At 46.4% G+C, this 25,158-nt stretch overlaps 1 protein-coding gene across 11 annotated transcripts in view; it reads right to left on the minus strand.

The window, feature by feature from the left end:
* Positions 1-22,122, minus strand: part of PPIP5K1 (diphosphoinositol pentakisphosphate kinase 1) — a 273,000-nt gene extending 250,878 nt beyond the window's left edge. For 10 of the 11 annotated variants that reach the window (XM_073568597.1, XM_073568596.1, XM_073568594.1 and 7 more), the window contains exon 1: positions 21,835-21,907. The gene's annotated coding sequence lies outside the window, so the exon portion shown is untranslated. Of the gene's footprint in view, positions 1-21,834; positions 21,908-21,982 lie in introns of those variants that run through there. The other variant, XM_073568589.1, reaches the window with a different exon arrangement.
* Between the last annotated feature and the right edge of the window lie 3,036 nt (positions 22,123-25,158).

A 25,158-nucleotide genomic window follows, 5' to 3' on the forward strand; every position in this document is an offset into this window, starting at 1 on the left:
CCGCAGCTCCGGTCCTGAGTGCCGGCGGTAGTGCCGGGTGTTGATGCGAGAGACGGTAGTGTGATCCCGGCCTAATGATTCCGTGTATCATCCATGTGGTGTTCATGTTTTTCAAGGACCCATAGACTTCAGTAAGTACCGTATTTTTCAGATTATACAACAAACTTTTTCCCAAAAAATTTGGGAGGAAAAAGAGGGTGCATCTTATATCTTAAGTGGGGGATGGCGGTGGTGAAGCGGGGTCACAGGAGCCCGGGTCGCTGATTCAATAGGTTGGTAGAGATGGCAGGAGGAGTGTGGCGATGCTGCAGGCCCCATCCTCTCATAAGACTTTGGCGCCGGTGAGCAGAGGTCACCTCTCCCATACATTTCCTTGCAGTGGGCTTTGGGAAAATGACCCCCGGAGTCTCTAGAGATCTCAATCTGAACATGCACTGCCTCCGGTGGCCATTTTCCCAAAGCTCACCGCAGGGATATGAACGGGAGAGGTGACGTCAGCTCACCGGCGCCGTTTGTCTTTTGAGAGAACAGGGCCCGCAGCATTGCCCCACTCCCCCTGATTTAGGGACCCTTCTGAGAGGACAGGGCCCGCAGCTTTGCTCCACTCTTGCTGCCACTGACCTCCTGAACCAGCGACCCTGGCTCATGTGACCCAGCACCGTCGCACTCCAGGCAAGCCATAGTCGCATTATAAGGCGTAGCACCATTTTATTGAAACATTTTTTTTCCTGTTTTCCACCCCAAAATTTGGTGTACATCTAATAACCCACAAAAAATGGTATTTTTCATCCTGGAAACCAGAAAAAAACATATGTCCCTATGAGTTTGGCACAGACACAGTCCGTAAAAAACACGGCCATGTAAATAGCACCATAGACGATAATGGTTAAGTGTTCTATCCGTGAAAAAAATGGATACAACATATACAGTTTCACGTTTTTTTTTTTCCAGTCAAGATGGGGTGCACGTTAATGAGGAAAAAAAAATTTGAATTTACCAAATGGCTGCAATGAAACAGAGTGAAAAATTTAAAGGCGTCTGAATACTTTCAGTACTCACTGTATGTTTGAATTAGGCCTTAGGCCATGTTCCCATGATGACTATTTGGTGAATTTTTGATGTTGCAGATTTTCTGCACCCATTGCGTAAAATAAGTTATCTGCATCTTTTTTCCATTACTTTTTATTGCATTTTTGACCCTGCGTTTTTTGTCTCTTTTTACTATGTCATGTTTTAAATTAAGCTGATTAGTTTTGGAAACTTCTTGGATCTGGCTTTAACAAAACTTTAAAGGGAATCTGTCAGCAGGTTTTTGCTACCTCATCTGAAAGCAGCATGATGTAGGCAAAGAGATCCTGATTCCAACGATGCGTCACTTAGTTTACTGGGTGCAGCCGTTGTGACACAATCATAGCTTTTAGATTTAACAATGCAGCAGAGCAGAGAAAGCAAACCCCACCCACACCAGGCTCTCCATGTATAAAGACTAAAGACAGTGAGCTGCTGATCACAGGAGTGGGGATGTAGTTAGACTAGCATGCATGCACTGCTGTAGTACAGCAATTATAATTACCGGGTGATAAAACCTTCAGCGTAAGTAAACAATAACACACTGCCTGACATGTGACATTGTTGAATTTAGAGTTTTATCCCCTACCTCCGATTACATACAAAAACCTGCTGACATATTTCCTTTAATGATTTTTCCGAAAATCCGCACATAAAACTCCACGTACCCGAGATGTGCATTTCAAACATGCACCGCAAGTCAATTTACACTGAGTAAAAAAAAAAAAAAAAAGAAAGAAAAAAAAAGCTGTGGGCAAGAGATTTCTATAAATTCCATCTACTTTGCTGGCACTATAAGTCTGACCATTGTGGCTAATGTACAGGTGTTGTTTCCTTTAATAATAACTGATCCCCTTCTTCCCAGAGCCACAACTTTTTTATTTTTCGATCAATATGGCCATGTAAGGGTTTGCTTTTTGCGGACACGTTGTACTTTTGAACGACACTTTTGAAAAACCTGAATTTTGGCTCATCTTTCATCGTTTTTAAGAAATCTCAAGATGGAAGAGGCCAGGAGCCATTTGGTGAGCTGCATTTCTTGCTACATGTTCACAGACTTACCAGTGGAAAAGCCAAACTTCACATGCCACAAATGCAAGCTTGTGTCCCTGTTGGAGGAAAAGTTGCAAAATCTCGAAGAGAGGTTAACTACGTTGAAGATCATTAAGGAAGGTGAAGAGTTCTTGGACAGAGCAGAATTATCTCTTCATGTTACAGAAAGAGAAGAAATTCGAAGTGCACCTGAAGAAACAGAGGAATGGAGACATGTGACCCAGAGAAGCAGGAGGATCAGGAGGCAGTCAGCACCCATACTGCTCAGAAACCAGTACCAGGCTCTCACGCAGGAAAATGATGAAGAAATACATCAGGATAAGACTTTGCCACCAAACAGCAACCTTGTACGCCTTCAGAGTCCTCCTGGATGGAGAAAGAAAAATGTTGTGAAGAAGAAACGGAGAGTGGTGGTCATGGGGGATTCCCTGTTGAGAGGAACAGAGGCCGCTATCTGCAGACCGGATATAACTTCAAGAGAAATGTGCTGTCTTCCAGGTGCAAAAATTAAAGATGTGTCTGACAGGATATCAGGACTCTTCAGACCTACAGATGACTACCCATTCCTGCTACTACATGTGGGGACAAATGACACTGCAAGAAACGACCTGGAAACCATCTGCAGAGACTTTGAAGACAGGCAAGAAAGTGAAAGAACTGGGAGCGCAGGTGGTCTTCTCTTCCATCCTCCCAGTGGATGGCCATGGAACAAGGAGGTGGAATAAGATTCTGCAGGTGAACAACTGGCTACGTCGATGGTGCCGTCAGCAACGATTTGGATTTCTGGATCACGGAGTGAACTACTTATACGATGGACTACTTGCTAGAGATGGGGTGCACCTTACGAAGACTGGAAAGCATGTATTTGGAAGTCGCCTTGCTACACTTGTAAGGAGAGCTTTAAACTAGAACAACATGGGAAGGGAAGCAAAAGACCAGAAAAAGCCATACACCTGACAAATGCTATTGAGAACTCTGCTAATAGAAGTGGAAAGGAAGAACAAAGACGAAAGAATCTAATTAATAAAAATATTGGAGAAAGAGAAACCAATCACAAACTAAGGCCGGTTTCACACTAGCGCATTTTCAACGCGCGCACAGCCGGGGGTAGCTCCGCCCCCGATCCGGCTCTCTGCCCGGCATGCCCTCCCCTTCCTTGTAGCGCCGCCTCCTAGCGGACAGCGGCGCCTGCGATCGGCGCACCCTATCTTTAGCATAGGGTGCGCCGATCGTGCGCAGGTCGTGCGCTAGTTGCGCTTTGACCTGCGCTGCGCACTTTTGACGGTGCGCCGTGCGCGCCAAAATCGAACTTTTCGGATTTTGGCGCGCACGGCGCACCGTCATAAGTGCGCAGCGCAGGTCAAAGCGCAACTAGCGCACGGCCTGCGCACGATCGGCGCACCCTATGCTAAAGATAGGGTGCGCCGATCGCAGGCGCCGCTGTCCGCTAGGAGGCGGCGCTACAAGGAAGGGGCGGGCACGCCGGGCAGAGAGCCGGATCGGGGGCGGAGCTACCCCCGGCCGTGCGCGCGTTGAAAATGCGCTAGTGTGAAACCGGCCTAAAATGTTTCTATACTAATGCACAAAGCATGGGCAACAAACAAGGAGAATTGGAACTACTAACACAGGAAAAGAAATATGATGTCATTGGAATCACTGAAACTTGGTGGGACAATACACATGATTGGAATACAAGACTAGAAGGATACAACTTATTTGCAAGAAACAGACTTGATAAACGAGGAGGGGGTGTTGCATTGTATGTTAGAAACGCGTATATCTGCACAGAGATTGAAGCTTCAGAGACTGGGAGTTCTGTGGAAACTGTTTGGGTAAGAATACAAGGACAGAACAATGGAAAGGACACCATTGTAGGCATTTACTACAGGCCGCCTGTGCAAGCTGAAGATATGGATGAACTCTTTATGCATCAAATGGCCAAGTTCTCCAAAAAATATGACATAGTTGTCATGGGAGATTTCAACTATCCAGACATTTGTTGGGAATCTCTCTCAGGCAAAACTAACAGGTCAAGGAAATTCTTATCCTCTCTTGCTGACAACTTTATCTTCCAAAAGGTAGGGGAGAAAACAAGGGGAACTGCTACCTTGGATCTAATCCTTATAAACAGGGAGGAAATGGTTGAGGAGGTAAAAGTGGCTGGAACCCTAGGAGGTAGCGACCATGCTATTTTAGAATTTTGGATAACTAGAGGCAGAAGACCTGTGAAGACTCAGACGTCAAGGTTAGATTTCAGAAAGGCAGATTTTAAGGGATTCAGAAAGATAATTGGAGGGATCCAATGGCTGGATATCCTTAAAGACAAAAATGTCCAGGAAGGATGGGAAATCTTGAAAAATGAAATTCTCAAAGCACAGTTGTTAACAATTCCGAAAAGAGGGAAGAATAGGAAGCATTTAAGGAAACCAGGATGGGTGAACACAGAACTTAAGCACATGCTAAAAACAAAGAAAAAAATGTTTATAAAATGGAAAGAGGGAGGCATATCTAAAGAAGAATATAATGCTGTCTGCAGAATCTGCAGGGCACAAATCAGATTAGCTAAAGCTGAAAATGAATTGAGGCTTGCAAGAGATGTCAAAAGCAATAATAAAGGATTTTGGGGATATGTCAAAAGTAAAAGAAAAGTCAAAGATGCTATAGGATTTTTACAGGATGAAAATGATGAAATGGTAAGACAGGATGTTGAGAAGGCTGAACTTTTAAATTCCTATTTTGCATCTGTTTTCTCTCAGAAAGGAAATGTAACACCAACTGTTATTCACTGTCCTATTAAGGGAATAGAAGAATCCAGGATATCTATAAACAGAAAGATAGTGAGGAAACACTTAGCTAACCTAAATGAATTCAAGTCTCCAGGTCCAGATGAATTACACCCCAGAGTACTGAAGGAGATAGCAGAAGAAATTTCTGAACCACTCTCCATAATCTTTGAAAATTCTTGGAGAACAGGAGAAGTGCCAGAAGACTGGAGAAGAGCAAATGTTGTTCCTATCTTCAAAAAGGGGAAGAAGGTGGACCCAGGCAACTATAGGCCGGTGAGTCTGACTTCTATACCAGGAAAGATCTTTGAACAAATTATTAAACAACATGTAAGTCAATACCTGGATAAGAATGAAGTGATCAAACAGAGTCAGCATGGGTTTGTAACTAATAAGTCATGTCAGACTAACTTAATTTCCTTCTATGACGGTATCACTGATTGGGTGGATCAAGGAAATGCTGTAGATATAGTATATCTTGACTTCAGCAAAGCATTTGACAAAGTCTCTCATACAATCCTTATTGAAAAAATGACTAAGTATGGAATGGACAAGGCAACTGTTAGGTGGATTCATAGCTGGCTTAGTGATCGGACCCAAAGAGTGGTCGTAAATGCCTGCACATCCAGTTGGAAGAATGTCTCAAGTGGGGTACCACAGGGCTCTGTCCTGGGCCCTGTATTGTTCAACATCTTTATCAACGATTTAGATGAAGGAATTGAGGGTAAACTGATTAAATTTGCTGATGACACAAAGCTAGGAGGGATAGCTAATACTAGAGAAGAGAGAGAGAGGATTCAAAAAGATTTAAATAAACTGGAGAAGTGGGCAGTAACTAACAGAATGGTTTTTAACAGGGAGAAATGCAAAGTACTACATCTGGGCAATAAAAATGAAAAAAGCATATATAGAATGGGAGGAATAGGGCTAAGTGACAGCACATGTGAAAAAGACTTGGGTATACTAATAGATCACAGACTGAATATGAGTCAACAGTGTGATGCAGCAGCAAAAAAGGCAAATGCAGTTCTAGGATGTATTAACAGAAGCATACAGTCTAGATCACGTGAAGTCATTATTTCCCTCTACTCCTCTTTGGTCAGACCTCATCTGGAATATTGTGTCCAGTTTTGGGCACCACATTTTAAAAAAGACATCAACAAACTGGAGCAAGTTCAGAAAAGAGCGACCAGAATGGTGACCGGTCTGCAAACCCTGTCTTATGAGGAAAGGTTGCAGGATTTGGGAATGTTTAGTTTGCTAAAGAGAAGACTGAGAGGAGACTTAATTGCTGTCTACAAATATCTAAAGGGCTGTCACATTGTAGAAGGATCAACTTTATTCTCATTTGCACAAGGAAAGACTAGAAGCAATGGGATGAAACTGAATGGGAGGAGACACAGATTAGATATTAGAAAAAACTTTTTGACAGTTAGAGTGATCAATGAGTGGAACAGGCTGCCACGAGAAGTGGTGAGTTCTCCTTCAATGGAAGTCTTCAAACAGAGGCTGGACAGACATCTGACTGGGATGATTTAGCGAATCCTGCTTTGAGCAGGGGGTTGGACCAGATGGCCCAGGAGGTCCCTTCCAACTCTACGATTCTATGATTCTATGACACCATTGGTTTTAACATATCATGTACTGGAAAACAGGAAAAAAATTCCTAGTGTGGTGAAATTGCAAAAAAGTGCAATTCCACCGTTTTTTTTACCATGTTCACTAAATGCTAAAACTGACCTGCCGCTGTGCCAGGCAGCGATCAGCTGTGCCAGGCAGCGATCTAGTCACACAGTAACGCTGCTTCACCTCTGATCATCTGTCAGTGTGAGACCAGAGGAGAAGTCGCATTACAATGAGTGAGACCGCCGGGAAACAAGCAGCTTTCCCAGCGAGCGCTCTCATTGGCAGCTGTGACGCTGACGTCATCAGGACCTGAACCAATCAGGTCTCGATGACGTCGGGGGTCCCAGCATGCATTGTGCACCGGGATCCCCGCGTTATAAGGTATGTGGGGGTTCCGGGGGGGCACAAAACCACCGACAGTAGATAAACGTCGGCGCTGCACAAAGCCCAGCAAGCGCCAACGTTTATCTACTGTGGGCGGTCGGGAAGCGGTGAAAAAAAAATTCCGCCATTTTCTGATACGCATAGCATCTCCATTGTTCGTGATCTGGGATTGGGTGAGGGCTTATTTTTTGCGTACGGAGCTGACGTTTTTAACAATATCATTTTGGTGCAGATATGATCTTTTGATTGCCCGTTACTGCATTTTAATGCAACGTTGCACTGACCAAAAAAAAGTAATTCTGGCATTTTGACATTTTTATCATTACACAGTTTAGCATCAGTTTAATGCTTTTTTTTTTATATTGATAGATCGGGCGATTCTGAATGCGGCAATACCAAATATGTATTTGATTTTTGTTATTGTTTTATTTTGAATGAGGCAAAAGGGGGTGATTTGAACTTTTATATACCGTATATACTCGTGTATAAGCCGACCCCCCTAAATTTGCCACAAAAAACTGGGAAAACTTATACAGAATATTGATATGTTTTCTGATAACTAACATACCTGTAGCTGTTCTGGCTTTTTTAGTTTGAACTTTCCTGTTTTGTAACCATCATGATGTTCAAATAATGCAAAGAATCTGAATGCAAATTAAAATACAAGCTAGGTCAAGTACTGAGTATTTCCCTGCACGCAAAGAGCTACCGTATATACTCGAGTATAAGCCGACTACCCTAATTTTGCCACAAAAAACTGGGAAAACGTATTGACTCGAGTATAAGCCTAGTGTTGAGTTCATTTTCCCCTTCATTACTGAGGCCCGAGGAACTCCCTCTTCTGGTAAAGAAAGGTAGTGAGCCTGATTATCAAACACCTGAGGCTGATGATGATGACTGGCTGAGTGGAGTTACTGACTGGATATAAGGCTGCCGATGCCCTTCTGCCCTGCGGGTGATTTCTCTGTGGGATCCTTGGAGACCAGTCTGAATTCCTGCTCCTCTAAAGCTAAGTTTGCTGCTCGGCCTTTTGCTTTGTGCTTTGACTTTGTTTTGCGTTGCTTTTCTGGATTTCTGCCTTTTCCTTCTGGGGTGTGCTGAATTCCTTTAGCTCTGTCTTCTGAAAATACCTGAGTGCTGATTTAGTTTTTGAAGCCTAGCTGCTTCAGGGCCTTTTTCATATCAGCTTGTTGGCTTATGTCTTTGATAGGGTTTTGGCAGATTGCAGACAGCAGCCTTCCTGTCCTTTCCTATCTAGGTAGTTTTGGGGCCCCGTCTTTGCTCAGTCTATCTTTCTGTCTGTGTTAGTGTTTTCATCTTGCTTCACCGTCATTATATGTTGGGGGCTGCCTATTGCTTTGGGGTCTGCTCTGGGGCAGTTTAGATTTCCCCTTTCTTTCTTTAGGCCTATTTAATTCTCCGGCTGTGATCGAGGGGTCTAGGCCATCGTAGGAACCCCCCACGGCTACTGCTAGTTGTGTTGATAGGTTCAGGGGTCTGCAATCTGATAGTTGCCAACTTCTCTGGTTTTCTGGACTTAGCTTGTATTTCTGCTTTTGCCTCCTACGGTGACTCATTCATAACACCTAGGGTGGAAAATGCAGCAGCTACAGGTAAATTTCAAAGATAAAAATAGATACCAATAAAAGTAAAATTAATTGAGACATCAGTATGTTAAATGTTTTTGAATATCCATATTGAATCAGGAGCCCCATATAATGCTTCATACAGTTCATGATGGGCCCCATAAGATGCTCCATACAAAATATGCCACATATAATGCTGCACGAAGGTTAATAATGGCCCAATAAGATGCTCCATAAAGGTTATGGCCCCATAAGATATTCCATAGATTATGCCCCCATAAAATGCTCCATAGATTATGCCCCATATGCTGCCCCATACGCTGCTCCATAGATTATGCCCTCATATGCTGCTCCATAGATTACGCCCTCATATGCTGCTCCATAATTACCACCCCATATGCTGCTCCATAGATTACGCCCCCATATGCTGCTCCACAGATTACGCCCCCATATGCTGCTCCACAGATTATGCCCCCATATGCTGCTCCACAGATTATGCCCCCATATGCTGCTCCATAATTATGTCCCCATTATGTACGGAGCACACCGATTTTTTTTTTTAAAGAGGCCGGGATTCTAATAAATAATTTTAGGAGCAAAGGCTACCCAAAGAAGTAGGTTTGTGATGCCTTCACTAGGGCTAGAGCATTCACACAAAAGAAATGCATTGAGAAAATAAAGTTTAAGGAGAATATGCCTGATAAATCCTCCGATCTAGTGAACTGGAGTTTTATCACTACTTTTAATCAATACCATGTCACCATACGTAATCTTGTTAAAAAATACTGGTTTATCCTGAAAAGAGACCCTATACTATCAGCGCACATACCCGCACAACCCAGAACGATTTTTCGGAAAAATCGAACACTTCGGAATCTTGTTGCCCCTAGCAACACAACTCTCAAGTCCTCATCTTTCTCTACAACCCGGATAAATTCCAATCCGGGTTGTTTTGCATGTAGGACTCCTAAGTGTTTGAGCTGCGTCTCTATTTTGAATGGGGCACAAGAATTTAAATCTCGTACCACAGGCACCAGTTTTAAAATCAACTGTCATGTAAATTGCCAATCTTGCTATGTTTATTTAATTGAGTGTGGTTGTGGTTTGCAATACATCGGTGGGACGATATAGACGATGCATGCAAGGCTCAATAAGCACCGTTAAAATATCCGAAATGGGTTCATGTTACATAGTCTTTCTAAACATTTTTCTCTAGTGCACCAAAAGAATTGGAATTCATTAAAACTTATTGTCAATGACCAGATTCCAGATGATTTGCCTGACCGGTACAATAGTCTAATAAGACGGGAGAGTTTCTGGATTTTTAAACTGGGCACACTGGCCCCTGAGGGGTTAAACCTCACCATTAACAAAGTCACGTAATATATGTACGTTGTGATAATTTTTTATGTACAGTACATTGCTAGTTTTTTTTATTCGCTTTTAGATTGGCTTTAGTCTATATGTGTTTTATATTGCATCCGTTTTTATTTTTTAGTGCAGTCTTAATTTGCATTTTTAATCATGTGGGCGTTCTGATTAATTACTTCTTAATTTTCATTTGCTGCTTCATCTTTATATACCTTCCCCATCCCACTCTATGTATAACTGCCACCTGAGGATGACGGAGCCATTCCATTGAAACGCGTTGTAGAAACTAATAAATGAAGACTTTTAATACCAGCTGAACTATGTGTCACTTGCGCTCCATATGACCGGTCTATTTTACTTGTATCCTGTTGTGGGCACGTCAGCTGTATAAAACAGCTAACATGTGCCCAGAAAGGTGCGCTGGAGCCCACACCAAACAGGGGGAGTCCAATGTGGGCGTATTATTACACCCAACGTCGGAAAGGGGTTAAAGGTTAAAAAAAGCTCCAGTGGCCAATGTAAGAATTGCAAGATTTCTAGTTTTAATACTGACGATATGGGAAAAAACATACAAGGCCAAAATATTCGTGAAAATACCTTGAAAGACAATCTGTTGCCAGGGTTTTGCCTCCTAATCGGAAGATAACAATGTAGGAGCAGATACCATGATTCCAGTAATGTGTTACTTCCTGGGCTGCTTACTGTAGTTTTGATGAAATCACTGTTTTATCAGCAGGAGATTTTCATTAGAGAACTAGTAAACCCAGAGGTGTATTTAGTTTTTCTGGCACCTGGGGCAAGAATTCAGTTTTGTGCCCCCACCCCCAAAAGCACATAAGCGATTTGCACACTTAATCAAGTGCCGGCAACCTGCTCACCCTAATTCAATGCTCAGTAAAAAACCAAGAGAAGCAGAAGAGAAGCTTGTTGACATGTAACAAAGTAAGTGTCACACTGCTGCTATGCAGGTAGATGCAGCCCCACTAGATGGCAATAGAGTGGAGGGAGGACTGCACACAGCAGGAGAAAACCTGCAGCGCAGCAGCGAGGCTACCACCAGGTGGCAGCAGAATAGTAAAACAAGCTGGGTCGATATTAGTCTGTACCGCAGTACCAAAGGAATAAACAAGCACAGAGTCAGAAACAAGTCAAATGGGTCAATATCTGTCAGGAGCAGATATGCCAAAAACAAGAGACAAACGGCAGGTCAGGGTCCAAGCCAAGTCAAATACCAGGGAGTCAAAACACGAGCAGGGGAACAGAGTCTGAACAGGAAGAGGCGAATAAACAGACACGGGTAGAGTCAGCAAAAGCAGCAGGACTAATCGGGGCAAGCAGTCAGCTACACACGCCACAGGCAGAAACTATAACGGACACCTCCTGTAGGATGCAGTGGAGAGAAATAGCCGGCCTGAAGCCAGAACGAGGCAAAGAAAAGCTAACCCTTGATGTGATCAGACTGGGAAACAAAACCCGGCCTGGATCATGACAGTAAGTATTAAAAATCGCATATGAGTGCCTTAAGATTACAGCTGGAACAAGCAAGCAGAGCTGAACAATGAGTATATTTCAGGCTGTTAGGATTGGCTTCAGGGCTTCGTTTTATAATTAAATGGTGTGTGCAGATTTGAGATAAAAATCTGCAGTCACTATAGGTGGCTGCAGGCTTCTGAATTCTCACAGCGCATGCATTGCACACTTTTAGGATTCTCCCTTGCATAAGTATGTGATTTCTATACTTCTGGCCACAATCCGACTAGACATGCCCAGCCTTGCTCAATTCATTTTCATTAAGTGAGGTCAAGCATGTCTAGTCAGCACGTGACCACATCTATCCAAACTGCCAGCAGCAGAGAATCCTGACAGTGTGCAGTGTGAGAATTCAGAAGTCTGCAGTAACATAGAATGATGCAGACTCAAAACAAACTTGGACAACTCCTTTAATATTCCTAACAAACAAAAATATGAGAACTAGGCTATGTGCACACGCTGCGGATTCACCAGCGGATTTTTCAGTGCGGATCCGCAGGTAAATTGACCTGATTGAATTGGTTTTCCACTGCGGTTTGACACCTGGACAATGGGTGTCAAACCGCAGAGGAATCCGCAGAAAGAATTTGACAATTCTTTCTGCGGATTTAACACCGCAGCTTTTCCGCAGTGAAAAAACCGCAGCATGTGCACTGCGAATTGTAAATCCCATAGACTTACATGGTACTATACACTGTCTGCGGAACTGCTTCGGATCCGCAGAGGCCAAATCTGCTGCGGATCTGCAGCAGAATCCGCAGCGTGTGTACATACCCTTAGTATCACAAAAAACATTTTACATCCAGGTACCTGATAGATGATGTTGTCTCTGGAGTAGTTCTCTTTCTTTTCCTCTTCATCTTGTCCAGACTCCAAGATGAGTTTTCTCATCCACAGCCATCCCTGCAAGCTTCCATCTTCTCCAGTCTTCCGCAGCACATCCCCAAACTACGCCCTTAAAGACAACAGTGGCATTATAATGCTCCCGAGTAATATCTGCCCTATGCTGAGCCCCTGAATAAGTAATTGCCCCTCACTATATTCCCTGCAGAAAATATGACCCCCACACTGTCCCTCTTATGGTACATGCTCTCCACACAGCTCCCTCCTTTCCACACTGGGCCCCCTCTTCACACTGTTCTCTCACACCGAGTCCCTCCTACAGGGCTCAGTCTCTATACTGTACTCCCTCATCACACTCCCCCCTCCTTGGTATTTATCATCTCCTGGCTGTGCCCTTACACTGTTCCCCCATGCTACACCCGCCACACTGTCTCCTCGCACGTTTCCTCTCTCTCTCCGCATACATCATTTACCCTCTCACTTTCCATACTGCCTCCTCATACATCCCTCCAACTCCCATACTATGTCTGCACCCATCCCATCACTCTCACTCCTCATACTGTGTCCTTCTACGTTTTCCCCTCGCTCCTCATATTGTGTCCGCACCCATATACCTTCCTCCTCATATTGTGTCTTCAAATTTCTCCCGCTCCCCATTATGTGTTTACACCTGTCCCTGCCTTGCTTCACAAATTTGTGTCCTGAAATCATCCCCTTTACACAAAATCTCACTCAGCCCTATTACACTAAATAAACCCATGACAGTAAGTACCCCCCAACAAAACACAGTAAATACCCCCACAAACACTGCAAATACACCCCTACGCAAAGTAAACCCCCACACACATCAACTACCCCCCACACACACACAGCAAATGCACCACCCCACACCCAGTAAAAAAAACCTCTCCATGCAATAAAAACACTCCCCCACCCCATATCTTCAGTGTCTTCAGCTCCACTTACTATCCATCTGTGTCTCTGGACACCGGCGAGTGACGTCATCACGTGATGTGATCACATGACCCGGCGGGCAGAGCTTCAGTTGTACTCGCGTCTGTTAAGACGCGAGTACTATTGACCACTGGGAGCCAATGCTACAGCTTCTCTGTGCTGTCAGCTTGAGGGCTCATAGAACAGCAGACTCCCAGTCTGGGAAGGGGGGAGGGGGCGGCAGAATGCAGCTGTCCGGGGAGACACCTCGGACCGCCGCATAAACCCGACTGCACCCCCCCGCTGGCTGTGCCCAGAGCACGACCCGGCTACTGCCTCCTAGATACGCCTCTGAATAAGGCCTCTTTCACACTTCAGTTTTTTTACATCAGTCGAAATCGGCCCTTTTTTGAAAAGAGACGGATCTTTTTTGCGGAATTTTTTTTTGTCATAGACTTGCATTAGTGGCGGATTGTGATGGATGGTCATCCGTTAGTTGACGGATCCATTGGTATTTCAGCGTACGCCATGGAGAGTAGACGGACAAAGTAACGTTTTTTTCTCTCTCTCTCGAGTTCTATTCCTTTGAATTTCATACACTGGCGGCTGCAGTGGATCCGTCCAAAAAAAAAATGGATCCGGTGCATCCATTTTTTTGCAAAGCGGAAACGGATCAATTTTTTCACACTTTAACGGTTTGGAACCGAAGTAAAAATACTGAAGTGTGAAAGTGGCCTAAGCCTGCTGCTTTGTAGTCCTCCATATTCATGCACTATATATAGCCCCACCATCACCAGTGATTGGCAGCTTTCTGTCTATGCACAGTGTACACAGAAATCTGTCAATCAATGTTATGGGCAGGGTTATACAAAGCTGAGAATTCAAAGATCAGCTAGATATGCAGCAGATAAAAGACTGCACTAATAACAAATAAAATACGCAGCTCAGTAAGTGATACATCGCTGAAATCGACATCTGCCCAGGTCTGTGGAGTCGGTGTCCATTTTAGTTGAGTTGGAGCCAGTATAAAATGGACTGACTCCTAAAATATATAATAAATTGGGTTCAGTAGTTCAGTACAGGATGTGATGTAAATGTTTCCATAATAATTTGGTAAAGTTATGAAATATCTTATAAAGCATTAATCTGGACGTTTTTTTCTTTCACCGCCAGAGTGGTATCACTAATGCATTTTCTCTGCTCATAGAAAAATACTTACAGTACCAACCGCCAACATCTTCTCTTGTCAGCACCGCTCCAGTCCTCTTCTGCTGGTTGTCACTAGTCAGATGGCTCCAGGGTTTGCTGGACGAGCCGGCAGTCACTTCTAAAGGCCCCGTCTCACTAAGCGATCTCGGTAGCGAGATCGCTGCTGAGTCACAACTTTTGTGACGTAACAGCGATCTCACCAGCGAGATCGCTGTGTGTGACAGCGATCGGCCCCCCTTCCGGTATCGCTGATCGCTGGAAGAAACCTCTGGACATTTCTTTGGTCGCTGGTCTCCCGCTGGCCAGCACGCATCGCTGTGTGTGACAGGCGGGAGACCAGCGATCAGGTGTAAAAAATAATAAAAAAAATAAATATAGTTAGTCTCACCTTCCGACGTCCTGTTCAGCCATCCTGCCTCTCTCCACGCTCCGGCCCCAGTGATCCTTTGCATGAATGACCGCGAGATGTCACGGTCTCGAGGGATAACAAAGTCTCGCGGTCATTCATGAAAAGGATCACTGGGACCGGAGCGTGGAGAGGCCGGATGGCTGAACAGGACGTCGGAAGGTGAGAATAACTATATTTTTTATTTTTTTTATTATTTTTTACAGCGATGTCCAGCGATGCCGCACGCTCGGCATCGCTGTGCTGATCGCTGGTGAAGCTGTCTGTGTGACACAAGGAAAGACTAGAAGCAATGGGATGAAGCTGAATGGGAGGAGACACAGATTAGATATTAGAAAAAACTTTTTGACAGTTAGAGTGATCAATGAGTGGAACAAGCTGCCACGAGAAGTGGTGAGTTCTCCTTCAATGGAAGTCTTCAAACAGAGGCTGGACAGACATCTAACTGGGATGATTTAACGAATCCTGCTTTGAGCAGGGGGTTGGACCAGATGGCCCAGGAGGTCCCTTCCAACTCTACGATTCTATGACAGCTCACCAGCGATCACATAGCGACTTACTAGCGATCCTGACACCTTGATATCGGTGTCGGGATCGCTGGTAAGTCGCTTAGTGTGACGGGGCCTTAAGTGCAAGCCTAGGACAGCTAGCAGGAGGCTCTCAAAGACTTACAAGGGGCGCCTGAAAACTTCGAGGCCCACCCATGAAATCTTTTTTGCATGGTCTTGTTTTGCAATATGTTATTTAATTAGTTGAATGGTCTCATGAGCAATCTGGATTTATTTTGATTTTTTTTTGTTTCCGTTACAGCATTTTAAAGTTGGGTCGCAAGGCTGAAATACGGAAATTGAGAAGTTGGCAAAGCTCACACATCGGCTGTTGCAATGGCTACAATTCCACCTTCCACCAAGGTGCTTTTTCATCTGTGGGAATAGGTGATAGTCCGAGGGAGCCAAATCAGGGGAATAGGGTGGGTGCCGAAGCAGTTGGAAACCACAGGAGTGAATTGCAGCAGCCGATGTGTGAACTTTGCCAACTTCTCCATTTCCATATTTCAGCCTTGCGACCCAACTTTAAAATGCTGTAACGGAAACAAAAAAAATCAAAATAAATCCAGATTGCTTATGAGAACATTAAACTAACTAAATAACATATTGCATTGCAAACAAGACCATGCAAAAAAGATTTAATGGGTGGGCCTCGAAGTTTTCAGGCGCCCCTCGTACATTAACAGTTTGTAACCACTGATTTCCAGCCAGTCAGGTTCTGTGTTTGCAAGATGGCGGAACGGGACCAGTGCAGCGCCGGTAAAGGCAGAAGACGATGGCTGGTGAGTAGGCCACTCAGGGCAGGGAACATGGATTAGTGATACCACTCAGGCGGTGAAATAAAAAAAAAAAAAAAAAAACACACACTGGAGTGGTGCTTTAATATACGTAAAGTTTGCCATTGCATTTACAGCTCTCCGGCGGCCATCTCCCGATTTGCTGCCGGTCTCTGACTGACAAGTTACTCATGTATCAGAGACAGACAGCAGGTAGCAAGAGGGGGAAAGGCAGAGGGGTCGCAATTATGGATTTCTCTAAATCAACAAAACGGATTTTCTACAAGCAGGCCAAGGAATAAATCGGCATAAAAGCACCTTTACATACATGCCCTAAGTTTATGGTATAAAATCCTGACCTGCTTTAAACAATAGGTCATTTTCTTATGAGAGCTTCCCTTTAACCATTTTATTGCTACCTTTGAATATGCAAAAGGATTAGGGTTCTGGCCATGCCTACAAGCATGCCGCTCAGCTGTCCCTTTCCCATTCCATCTATTCCCATTCTAACCTAGATCTATTTTCGCTTGCTAAAGCTCAGCTTATGTTGTTAATCATTCAGAAGAGTGTCTTCACTGTCTACTGTTCACAGGAAAGAAAACCCCAATCCAAAACATACATGCTGTGATTTCATAATACACATCGGTGTGAAAATACAGCACTTTTATACCCCATGGTATCTAAAACAGAGATAAAGCCAGACTTCTTCTTGTAAACCCATTGTTACATGCTGTGGAGTCGGAGTCGTGGAATCGGAGTCTGAGCCCATTTTGGTGGAGTCTGAGTCGGGGTCAAGGAAATTGAGGAGTCGGAGGTTTGCCTTACCGACTCGACAGCCCTGGTTACATGATATTTGACACAGAAGGTCAGAGAGCTAATAATATAGCATGGATAAAAACAAAGAATGATCTACATGACTTACGTTTTTTTTAACATACAGGGGCACATTTAGGAAGGGCATATGGGCACGTGCCCTGGCCACACTATTTAGATAAAAGACGAAATGAACACTCAGCTACGGCTCTGTTGGCGTAGGTAAAGATCCTCAATCTTGACAAACCACTTTTAGGATAGAGCTACATGGCAAATATGGTCATAGTGCACAACAGCAAGTCTCCGACAAGTTGCACATCCAAAAACATTTATAACTTGTGGTCAAGTATTGCAAAATGTGAAGGCAGAGTGAGTGGGACTTGTAGCCCAAAATCCAACAAGTTTGGACTTTGTGTGGGTTGAAATAGAAACTGAATGACATAATTAGAGGTGACCAGTAGCATAGCTGCACCAAATCTGCTGCTGTGTGAAGACATCAGTGACACAGAGCTGTCGCATTCACACAGCAGAGGCTTTGTCACAGAACAGATTACATCAGTGACTGCCATCCCCTGTGCAGATTAGAAGCTGCAGACCCCCATCACTGGCCATCACACAGTCTATTCTCACTGCTGCCAGCAGCCTGGGACAGTGAGGGAGGGAATTTCTGATAATGAGTTATGTATAATCATGGAGTGGCCCAGAATACAGGACGATTTTCACTCCTCACTGGTTTCACTTTCCATAGATAACTGTTCAGTGTGTGTCTGGGGGAGGAGCAGCTGCTCTCTGCAGTGAGGCTGCTGGAGGGGAAGAATTCTGTGATGAGGGCTGCTTCATGTGGATGGGGAGGGCCTGTAGCTATGGAGGGGTTGTTGCTATAGAGGGCATGTTTGGAGTAGAGTAGGAGGTTACGACTAGTTATCATTTCTCATTTCGATGCAATAACACCCCCCCCCCCTTGGACGTTCTGTTCAGAATATCTAGAAAACTGTACAAACTAGTGACAGAAAGTAAATTACTTATTGTCATAATTCTGCAGCCCAGATATGTACTGAGATTATGTGAAAAGCCTGGACAACCCCTTTAACTGATAACAAAATAAGGTGCAGAGAAAAAAGGAATCTGCTCACCTGATGAAGTTGCACCTAAGCAACATGTTTAGGACATATCAGCCGCTGCAAGACACGGGTCCACAAGGAAAGAGTTGCACAGGATCCGGGTGAAGTGTCAGTGGATGCAATGCTGATGAATATATTCAGATAGTCAATAGTATTTTCAAAAGCTTTATTGGACAGGTTTGTCAACGCGTTTCAAAGTCATACAGGACCTCTTCATCAGGACAAAACCCACCTTATTATCGACTATCTGAATATATTCATCAGCAGCAAATCCACTGACACTTCACCCGGATCCTGTAGCCGCTGTGATGTCATCGCCGCAGCCAATGCCAGACACCGGGAGCAGCGGCGGAGACTTACTGATGGATCAGGGTGACGGGGAGTATAGCACGGTCATGTATACCAAAGTGTGCCGAGTGACGAAGATTTCTTGAAAAGGGACAACCTCTTTCACGGTTAAAATTGCAGTGCTTTTGAAAACAAGAATCTTTGCAATGTACCTGTACTTGTTATTAAAAGTTCTAAAGAATGAAAGGATGTTTAACTATTGTTTAATGCTCATTGCCTAGGTTACTGGATACTGCTAGTCTATCAGCAGTGGCTGCGCATGCACAGTGCATTCAAGCTGGAGCATACTGTTCGCCCCCAAGCCCAGCCAGATCGCTGGAGCATACTGTTCGCCCCCAAGCCCAGTCAGATCGCTGGAGCATACTGTTCGCTCCCAAGCCCAGCCAGATCGCTGGAGCATACTGTTCGCTCCCAAGCTCAGCCAGATCGCTGGAGCATACTGTTCGCCCCCAAGCCCAGCCAGATCGCTGGAGCATACTGTTCGCTCCCAAGCCCAGTCAGATCGCTGGAGCATACTGTTCGCTCCCAAGCTCAGCCAGATCGCTGGAGCATACTGTTCGCTCCCAAGCTCAGCCAGATCGCTGGAGCATACTGTTCGCTCCCAAGCTCAGCCAGATCGCTGGAGCATACTGTTCGCTCCCAAGATCAGCCAGATCGCTGGAGCATACTGTTCGCTCCCAAGATCAGCCAGATCGCTGGAGCATACTGTTCGCTCCCAAGCTCAGCCAGATCGCTGGAGCATACTGTTCGCTCCCAAGCTCAGCCAGATCGCTGGACACACTGTTTGCTCCCAAGCCCGGTCAGCATCAGTGCTCCTGCTCTTCTCTGATACAAAACCGCCTAATATAGGAGCATTGGGAGTGCACAGATTGGGCTGCCAGTGGCACAACAATGCAGGTCTGGACTGTCAATCAAGCAAGATCGCACTGACCCCCCCCCCCCCCCCCTCCAATCGCGATGCAAATATCGCCTATAGGGGTATTACAGGCAGATGTACCTGGACACTATTGTGCCCATCTGATAAGCTGGACACCGCTGTAAAGGAGATTTTGTGCTTTGCAGTTGTGCTCCTTTGTAGCTCTGTCCATCTGTTTAGACTGTGGATTCTGTTTGCTTCATTAACCTCAATGGCTCAGTCGCGACACATCCAATTCCCCACAGGAGTTATGAGCGTACTGCTGTGTGAAAAGCCACCAAGACACGGCCTCCATTCACTGACAGCGAGCAGAGAAGGGGAAGCTAACTACAAATGGGAGAAATCACAGCAAATCTAAAAATCTGGAAGTGACTGGATTTGATGGAGCGACTGACAGCCCAGATAATGAGCAGTGCCAGTGGGAGAGAAACCCAGGGGGAGCACAGTACAGCACAGTGTCAATGGGAGAGACCCCTTGGGGGCGCACAGTACAGCATAGCGCCAGTGGGAGAGACCCCTGGGGGGCGCACAGTACAGCATAGCGCCAGTGAGAGAGACCCCCGGCGGCGCACTGTACAGCACAATGCCAGTGGGAGAGACCCCTGGGGGGTGCACAGTACAGCATAGCGCCAGTGGGAGAGACCCCCGGTGGCGCACTGTACAGCACAGTGCCAGTGGGAGAGACCCCCAGGGGAGCACAGTACAGCACAGTGTCAGTGGAAGAGACCACCGGGGAGACCACAGTACAGCACAGTGCCAGTGGGATAGACCCCAGGGGGAGAACAGTACAGTGCCAGTGGGAGAGAAACCCAGGGGGAGCACAGTACAGCATAGCGCCAGTGGGAGAGACCCCTGGGGGGCGCACAGTACAGCATAGCGCCAGTGGGAGAGACCCCTGGGGGGCGCACAGTACAGCATAGCGCCAGTGGGAGAGACCCCCGGCGGCGCACTGTACAGCACAGTGCCAGTGGGAGAGACCCCTGGGGGGTGCACAGTACAGCATAGCGCCAGTGGGAGAGACCCCCGGTGGCGCACTGTACAGCACAGTGCCAGTGGGAGACCCCCAGGGGAGCACAGTACAGCACAGTGTCAGTGGAAGAGACCACCGGGGAGACCACAGTACAGCACAGTGCCAGTGGGATAGACCCCAGGGGGAGAACAGTACAGTGCCAGTGGGAGAGCCCCCGGGGGAGGAGAACAGTACAGTGCCAGTGGGAGAGACCCCGGGGGGGGGGAGAACAGTACAGCGCCAGTGGGAGAGACCCCCAGAGGGGGGCGCACAGTGACAGTGGGAGAGACCCCCGGGGGAGCACAGTACAGCACAGTGTCAGTGGAAGAGACAACCGGGGAGACCACAGTACAGCACAGTGACAGTGGGAGAGACCCCGGGGGGAGAACAGTACAGTGCCAGTGGGAGAGCCCCCGGGGGGGAGAACAGTACAGTGCCAGTGGGAGAGACCCCCAGAGGGGGGCGCACAGTGACAGTGGGAGAGACCCCCGGGGGAGCACAGTACAGCACAGTGTCAGTGGAAGAGACCACCGGGGAGACCACAGTACAGCACAGTGGGAGAGACCCCGGGGGGAGAACAGTACAGTGGCAGTGGGAGAGACCCCCGGGGGGAGAACAGAACAGTGCCAGTGGGAGAGACCCCCGGAGGGTGGCACAAAGTGACAGTGGGAGAGACCCCCGGGGGGCGCACTGTAGAGCACAGTGCCCGTGGGAGAGCCCCCGGGAGGAGAACAGTAGAGTGCCAGTGGGAGAGACCCCCAGAGGGAGGCGCACAGTGACAGTGGGAGAGACCCCCGGGGGAGCACAGTACAGCACAGTGACAGTGAGAGAGACCCCGGGGGGAGAACAGTACAGTGCCAGTGGGAGAGCCCCCGGGGGGGAGAACAGTACAGTGCCAGTGGGAGAGACCCCCAGAGGGGGGCGCGCAGTGGGAGAGACCCCCGGGGGAGCACAGTACAGCACAGTGTCAGTGGAAGAGACCACAGTACAGCACAGTGGGAGAGACCCCGGGGGGGAGAACAGTACAGTGCCAGTGGGAGAGACCCCCGGGGGGAGAACAGTACAGTGCCAGTGGGAGAGACCCCCGGGGGGAGAACAGTACAGTGCCAGTGGGAGAGACCCCCGGGGGGAGAACAGTACAGTGCCAGTGGGAGAGACCCCGGGGGGGAGAACAGTACAGTGCCAGTGGGAGAGACCCCCGGGGGGAGAACAGTACAGTGCCAGTGGGAGAGACCCCCGGAGGGGGGCGCACAGTGACAGTGGGAGAGACCCCCGGGGGCGCACTGTACGGCACAGGACTGCTGCGACCCGGGGGAGAAGGCTTCCGCTATAAATAGGCGCACAGCATGTTTATATGGGGTCGTGACTTGTATGACAGGACCTCATGCACGGTGCAGCCGGGTGGTTCAGCTTAGCACGTCACCGGCCGCCACACTGCGCCCACAGGGCACTGCCACCGCCTACAGCGTTATTATTGTTATTTACACCGGCTATCGTCTCCATTCACTGACCTGCCTCCTCCGCCTGCACCAGCCTAACCCGACTATGAGACGGACAAGAAACAGCAGCCAATACTAAAACACGGACAAGAAACAGCAGCCAATACTATAACACGGACAAGAACAAGCAGCCAATAGAAAGCTCGACATGTCCCAGAACCTACCAGTGAGATGCCTGAAGAGGCATGACAAGTAACTAGCGAGTTCAGCTGCACCGTGTGCACTGCAACCCAAGCTTACTGCTAGCGACCTGTAGCTGGTGCCACAGTGCGCATGCCGCTCTCCCTGGATGTGCGGCTGCACACCATGCGCGGTTTTTGTTTTGTTTTTCTTGGAGAAATATCATTCAGGTGTATTTTATACTACCGTCAGCAATGACACTGTACGGAGAGCGATTTGTCCCAAAATGCTGCATGCGGATTGACAGCTCAGGCTGTGTGCACACGCTGCGGAAAAGGTGCGGATTCATCCGCGCGGATTTTGTACAATCCGCAGGTTTTACCTGCGGATTGCTCTGCGGTTTTGCCATGCGGTTTTTCATCTCAATGGAGGAGATGGCAAACCACAGCGGAATCCGCAGAAAGAATTGACATGTCAATTCTTTCTGCGGATTGAAAACCGCAGATAATCCGCGCGGAAAATTCCGCACCGTCTGCACTGCGGTTTTTGATTCCCATAGGGAATCATGGTACTGTACACCGCAGTAGAAACTGCTGCGGGTCCGCAGCGGCCAAAACCGCTGCGGAACCGCAGCAAAATCCGCAGCGTGTGCACACAGCCTTAGGCTCAGCTCTTGGTCGTTGCTAGTGTGTGCACAAGCTTATTATGGCCGCACAGACAACTGGGTGATGGGCGCAGGCTGTGACTGAATTATCCCATGTCTCACAGTTGTCGTTGCTTTTTACACTAGAATTACACCGGACTGTACCAATTAACACTTGGCGGCACAAACAAGGTTAGGTTCACTTTTGCGCATATGTGCGCAGCGGTTTTATCCGCATCAGCTCACAAATGACACACAAAGTGTTTGCGTTTTTTCAGCGCATGCTTTCAGAGAATTTCCTTTACAAAAGCCACACCCAATAGGCGTGTCTCATTTCCTGGATATGATTTGTGTGAAGAACGCATGCGTATCCTTGCATACGCATGCGTTCCCATAGACAGTAATGCGTTTTTTTTACGCACTCGTCCGCATGCACATATGATGGATTTTTGACTCCTGAAAAAATGCAACATGTTGCGTTCGTCGGACCCCGCCGCACACGGCGAAACGATGCATGCGTACGCATCCGCAAGCATACACATCCGCAAACGCATGTTCCTATGTACACCATGTTAAATATATGTACAGTTGTGGCCAAAAGTATTGACACCCCTGCAATTCTGTCAGCTAATACTCAGTTTCTTCCTGAAAATGATTGCAAGCACAAATTCGTTAGTATTATTATCTTCATTTAATTTTCCTTAAATGAAAAAACACAAAAGAGAATGAAGCAAAAAGCAAAACATTGATCATTTCACACAAAACTCCAAAAATGGGCCAGACAAAAGTATTGGCACCCTCAGCCTAATACTTGGTTGCACAACCTTTAGCCAAAATAACTGCGACCAACCGCTTCCGGTAACCAGCAATGAGTTTCTTACAATGCTCTGCTGGAATTTTAGACCATTCTTCTTTGGCACACTGCTCCAGGTCCCTGATATTTGAAGGGTGCCTTCTCCAAACTGCCATTTTTAGATCTCTCCACAGGTGTTCTATGGGATTCAGGTCTGGACTCATTGCTGACCACCTTAGAAGTCTCCAGTGCTTTCTCTCAAACCATTTTCTAGTGCTTTTTGAAGTGTGTTTTGGGTCATTGTCCTAGAATCATAGAATCGTAGAGTTGGAAGGGACCTCCTGGGCCATCTGGTCCAACCCCCTGCTCAGAGCAGGGGACCTCCTGGGCCATCTGGTCCTGCTGGAAGACCCATGACCTCTGAGGGAGACCGAGCTTTCTCACACTGGCAACCCCAAAACATCAGGGAACCTCCGCCATGTTTGACTGTAGGGACCGTGTTCTTTTCTTTGAATGCCTCTTTTTTTTCTCCTGTAAACTCTATGTTGATGCCTTTGCCCAAAAAGCTCTACTTTTGTCTCATCTCACCAGAGAACATTCTTCCAAAACGTTTTAGGCTTTTCCAGGTAAGTTTTGGCAAACTCCAGCCTGGCTTTTTTATGTCTCGGGGTAAGAAGTGGGGTGTTCCTGGGTCTCCTACCACACAGTCCCTTTTCATTCAGATGCCGACGGATAGTACGGGTTGACACTGTTGTACCCTCGGACTGCAGGGCAGCTTGAACTTGTTTGGATGTTAGTCGAGGCTCTTTATCCAACATCCGCACAATCTTGCGTTGAAATCTCGTCAATTTTTCTTTTCCGTCCACATCTAGGGAGGTTAGCCACAGTGCCGTGGGCTTTAAACTTCTTGGTGACACTGCGCATGGTAGACACAGGAACATTCAGGTCTTTGGAGATGGACTTGTAGCCTTGAGATTGCTCATGCTTTCTCACAATTTGGTTTCTCAAGTCCTCAGTCAGTTCTTTGGTCTTCTTTCTTTTCTCCATGCTCAATGTGGTACACACAAGGACACAGGACAGAGGTTAAGTCAACTTTAATCCATGTCAACTGGCTGCAAGTGTGATTTAGTTATTTCCAACACCTGTTAGGTGCCACAGGTAAGTTACAGGTGCTGTTAATTACACAAATTAGAGAAGCATCCCATGATTTTTCGAACAGTGCCAATACTTTTGTCCACCCTCTTTTTTATGTTTGGTGTGGAATTATATCCAATTTGGCTTTAGGACAATTCTTTTTGTGTTTTTTCATTTAAGACAAATTAAATGAAGATAATAATACCAAAGAATTTGTGTTTGCAATCATTTTCAGGAAGAAACTGAGTATTATCTGACAGAATTGCAGGGGTGTCAATACTTTTGGCCACAACTGTACGCATGACGCATCTGGATCAAACGCTGCACGCACAGATGCAAATGTGAAACCATCCTTATATAAAGTGCTTTTATTGTACAGTCCAGCCATCAATATGGTAGGGACTTGCATAATTGCATGAACCGGTCATCGGCCAGTATCTGCATAAGGAGGATGTGAAAACAGGTGATAAAAGGGGATATTCAGAGGAATAGGTTAGTGAGGTGAAGTGCTTGAAATGTATGAAGAAATGCATTTTAGAGCAAACTTAAAATTGATACTGGGCATTAACCAGTTTGTGGTAGCGCATTCCAGAGAACTGGAGCAGCATGAGAAAAATATTGGAGAGGGATGTTTGGATTATAGAGA

Source organism: Dendrobates tinctorius, unplaced genomic scaffold (genome assembly GCF_039654945.1).
Source record: "Dendrobates tinctorius isolate UK_male_01 unplaced genomic scaffold, ASM3965494v1 ptg000022l, whole genome shotgun sequence".
NCBI classification, from domain to species: domain Eukaryota; kingdom Metazoa; phylum Chordata; class Amphibia; order Anura; family Dendrobatidae; genus Dendrobates; species Dendrobates tinctorius.